Here is a 5,365-nt window from a genome sequence, read left to right as displayed (position 1 = left end):
CTTCCTAGCTAATTATCTTAGCTCATTGCTTCACAATTGTGTTTGGCTTTAACATCACAACCTTCCTCCTCACCATACGTTCCTAATTGTGATTACGTTCAACCCTTTATTACTGATATTAAAACCACCAAAAAGCAGATAACATTCTCTTCACCGAGATCCCAGAGCATCTCCCAAACCTGATGCTTAGATCTAAACTGCTCAGCATGTTTGGCAAAAGACTCACAACACAGCTATCTGTTTTTGGAATAAGTGCCCCTCTCCATTCTAGTTAATTGAAAACAACTCTCAATCGCCCTCCTGAGCATAAAGAACCAGGGATTAAGACATAGTAGCAGGAAAGTATCAGGGTTTTAAAGACTTATATAAACAACACAGTTGTTTGAGCGGTGACATATAAATTCAAGCTCCCCAGGACACACTTGTTTAGGACTTTCCCAATTAGGCATTTTATTTGATCTTCGGGTCTGGGTGAGCCACAATTCTCTTGAATTGAAGAGGAGATTAATGGACCAGAGACAATGGCTAATTCATCTCCAGGGCTTTGTTCATTGCTCGTCTTTGCTAATTTAATACTGTTATTTCTAAACTTAAATAAATCAAAATGAGAATTGGGCTAGAGCAGTGCCTCTCAAGGAGTTGTGCCATTGCTGAGTAATTTGTCAACGCTTTCACCGTTATGTTAGGAATCGTCACTGGAAAATAAAGTATCCCGTTTGAAGAGTTATGAACAGGAGAAAAGGGATACTTTGCATATTATCTCAATTAGGTGTCCTTGTTGGTAACATGCAAGATGGAGAATAATTTAGCATGTGTACAAAGACTGACGATGGTAATTTCAATAAAGTTTGGAATCGGGACTTGATGAGTCACAAGAGCTCAGAGGACAGTCAGTACAGTGTGCAGCACAGATTGTTTTGTTAAGATAATTTCTCTTTAATGATAGCTCTAGCATGTAAAATGAAGCACACAGCAAGCTGGAATCTTACTATGATTTTTGTTCTCCTCCTTTGCTTTTTTGTCTCATTCTTTTTCTAGAGTCACATCACGTTTGTGGATTAGCAAACTTGCTTTATACCACATATGCCTTCAGCTTTTATTTAAGACATCCCTTCATAGGAATATTTTCAGTAGTCAAGAAGTAGTTCTTTTCTTATGTTGAAAAAAAAGTAAAATAATGTTTTAGTCCTATCACAAATTAAAAAATTTTGAGCTTACACTATGAGTATCAAAATTCAATTAAGCAATACGAAGAGAATGCGTCTGTAAAGGAAGGGCCCATGAAGTTTTAACTCCTAGTTTTTCAACTTTTTCGATCAGAGTAAATTATAGGCTAACATATTGCAAGCTGAGCAGCTGAACTCGGGCTATCACACTTTTACATAGATTTGCATTATATGCATATATATCCACACATATATATTTAATCTCACAAAACTTGAAGTTTCCCTTATCAGCATAGTGGCGTTTAGAACTGTATGGGAATATACAAAACTGCTCTTTAATGAAATCTTATACTTACTTCTTTTGTTATATAGAAGAAAAACATTAGAGATCGAATTAAGCATATTTCTTATGTTTTTCATCCACAGTCTTAATGTTATACAATATCTGAAAATAATAAAAGCAGTCTATCTCAAGATGAAGAAAACATAACAATGAAAATTAAAGGTTTCTAGACATGTAACAAATATCTTGTCTAAAGCCACTTCTAAGTTTCTTGAAATTCCTAACATATGGAGAAGGGGGAAGCTCAGTAAGCCTGTAGCGAGCCAGTTCTTTTATCGCTTTTAGCAGATTCTCACACAATCTTAGTCGCATAAGTTGTCCTTTTTTGTTTTGTTTTTCTTTTTGCTTTTACTTCTCAGAAGGAGCAAAGCATAAGACCGATGTCGTCTTCGCACTGCTCTTCTTCCCTGACTGCTTATTTATAAAATGCATCCAGGATCTGCAGGACAGTTTCAGACATGGTATTTGAAAACGAGATTCTCTGTCTTGTTTATCATTTACAATTTTCACTTTCTCTAAGTTCCTGATCTTAAATTTTCATTCCCAGGCAACATTCACTGGCCATGAAAATAGCTTTGGCTTCTGAGGTACGATGGGGTCTCAGCATCCTTCATCGTATCACTTCATCATAACAATGACATCGTTTTATTTAAGAAAGACATAATAGAACATTTCACAGCTATCATTAATCCTGCTATGCAAAGTTTACATATACTCACTGAAATACACATTTTTATATATGCATAAATATTAATTGCACACCTCAGAAAACAAGATTTATTTTTCTGGGGAGGAGGTTGGCCAAACTGTGTGGAAGGTGCAAATCCGATATTAAATTATGTACAGGAAGATTTAGTAAAAACAATATTAACTTTCTAAGAATAACTGTAACAGCAATACATATGTATCCTGAAAATTATAGATTTTTAAATTAAGCATACAAGATTATATAATAAAACCACCCACATATTCTAATGTCATTAAATGGCAAAAAAAAATACTCTCAAAATTTTTGTTTATCTTAAACTCTCAGAGTTTTGTTATCTTGGATTAAAAACAATCAAGAAATATTATCACTGTTAATTTTTAATAGAAAGCCAAAATCATAAAGTAGTAGACCTTAATTTTAATTGAAGTGTAGAGAAGCTACATTAAAAAACATCTTGCTGTATTGTCTTCATTACAATAGTAAAACATACTAATTACTTTCAGGAGCATTAAGTTTCTAGATAAAGTATAAAATCTCAGGAACTGTTTCCTGTTGTGATGCACCTAGAAAACAGAACGCAGTTTCTTGATTTTCATGTGTCCACCACTGCCTCTTTTAATATAGTTTTTGAATGTGCACAAGGCTCTGAGAAGGAAAATTAAGGAAGAAAATTTTGTTACACTTTGTCAGACTTTCAAACAAACTGATTGGCTGCTGTGCCCCAAACTGGGTGTAATGGAACAAAGTTGATATCCACATGGTTGGTTTGAATACAGATAGAGACTAGGCAAAATCCGTATTGACAGTAGGAGCATATGAAAAGCAAAAATCAGGAGGGAAATTGAAATTGCTTCTCCCCAAAATTACCTTTCTCTGGGAAAAAATGCATTCATTAGTAACAAATATAGCTCATGATAAATAAAATCAAACAATACACTATAACTAAACATCACAGAACACACCACAGAATGCTGCAAGCAGTGGCTCAAAGTGACCATCTTATTATTTGCATTTAAGATGAAAATCCAACTCTTTGTTCTATTACAAGCACTGGTAAAGATCTCTATGATTCAGGATGTTCTACTTTACAAAGAAAAATTGAAGAAAATTTGGCTCAGAAAGAATGCGTGTTTTTCCTCAAAGGACACATGCTCAGGAAATGATAGAAGAACTAACTAACATGTATTTATATTTAAAGGAACATGGGCCTTAAATTGGATTCTCACAAACATATTATCATACTTCATGGAGTCATTAGAGGCTGACAGTCCACTTTCCATTCTGTAATATCAGCTATTTTCTGAAATTTAGATACTTATCAAGAATCATGGCTATGAGATGGAATTTTGAATTATGGGCTTTTATTCATTCAAAAAGAATCAATTACTTGTGCAAATAAACATGGAATGACAGCACATTCAAATTTGAAATAGAAGACCCAGATGAAGGTTCAAAGGAGAACACAGAAGCTCTATGCACAACAGCTCAGAGAGTAGAAAAGGCTCATCCAGTTCTAGGACTAAACAACAGCATGAAGAAGGGCAGCTTCTTGCACAACAGCAAATGGAGCTGGTACATTTTCAAAGCCAGGAGACCATACTAACACAACTCTCTCAGGGAACTCCAAGGACTTCTCAGCAGTTGAACGCAAACAGACCCATCAGGAACACTAAGCAGAAGAGAACATGTAAAGATTGTCTATTGGGGGAAATAAGGATTGATTTTCAGCCTTAACCTCCCAAATAGTTAGCTAAATGCTAGAAAGACAACAGATGAAGCACTGGAACAGGACTGAGCAGCATATTTTATCCAATATGGTGGCCTTAGCCCCATGCTGCTGGCTCTATCAATCTGTTTAATGCATACGATAAAAGATAAAGAAGAAGTTGAAGAGCATCCTTTTAGGGGAATGGAGGTGAACCATAAAGAAGAAGATAAAACAGGAAACTGTAGTACTTCATTCGTGAATAGGAAAAAATAAAGGCCTGTGAGATAGCCTGAGTTTGATGTTCAGGACCCACAATATGAAAGGAGCTAACTCTCATCCCAAGCAGCTGCCTACTGGCATCCACACTGTCATCACATGCACACAATTATTATAAAAATAATCAAATATATATTAAATATAATATAAAAATTGATTGTTGATAGCTCAACCTAGAGCACCTTATCATAAACATACTTAACTGTGATAATGACCATGCATTGATGGAGACATCACTGTGCAGAATTCTGAGAGTAAATCTTAGGTAAAGGACTTTCATTCTGCCTCTGTTTCCTTCTTCTCTTCTCACATCGTATTAGACATTTACTATATACTGTGTTGTCTACACATAAATGGCAATTAAGTCAACATGTTTCCTGACATCTTAAAATCACCTTCTACTGAGTAGAGGCCCAGGAAACCAACACAAAGGGAAGTTACAAGGTGGCAAATCCCATGAAGAGTAAATAGGCAGCAGCACGAGTTTAACAAATAACCAGCCTCAGGCTATAGGGTGGCTGTAGCTCCCTTGAGACAGCAGTGTTTTGGGCTAGAAATTTACTAGGTTAAGTATGAAGAAAGAAGAAAGTCAAATCTATGTTTTTATAACAAAGACTAAAAATTTGACATTTCTGTGGAATAACTAAAAATGTTGGTAATAGAAAGACAATTAGAATAATGATATATACAAATTAAACACATACATATATATTTATATGTAGCATACTACACGACTTACTGAATACATTAAAAACATCATATTTTGGGTTTTATATGGAAAATGTAAAAAATTGAAAACAAAATTACAAGGCTAAAGAGCTCAAAATAGAATGATAAGGAGCCTAGTGAGACTCTGAGGATATTTGTAACATATTCTAAAGCTTGCTACCCTACAATACTAAAGCAAGTAGGTTTTTATTTCAGTCAGAAATTGAAGCAATTAGTAAAAGTGTGAAATCCATAATCATTTGTTGAGCTGCTTTTAAAAGTGTTTATCATCACATTTAGTAAATTTCGCCATCATAATTGACCATATTCTTCTCTCACACATGGCAGAAGGAAGCACACATGTGCCTTATAGAAGCCACTAGAAGGCACTAAACCCCAGGAGCATGATTTAACGTTCCTGCGTACAGGAAAACCCTTCCTCTCAAAACTCTGCA

This window comes from Grammomys surdaster, unplaced genomic scaffold, assembly GCF_004785775.1.
Source record: "Grammomys surdaster isolate TR1022 unplaced genomic scaffold, NIH_TR_1.0 198, whole genome shotgun sequence".
In the NCBI taxonomy this organism is placed as follows: Eukaryota; Metazoa; Chordata; class Mammalia; order Rodentia; family Muridae; genus Grammomys; species Grammomys surdaster.
The sequence above is the reverse complement of the archived record's forward strand: the minus strand, read 5'-3'. Positions refer to the sequence as shown.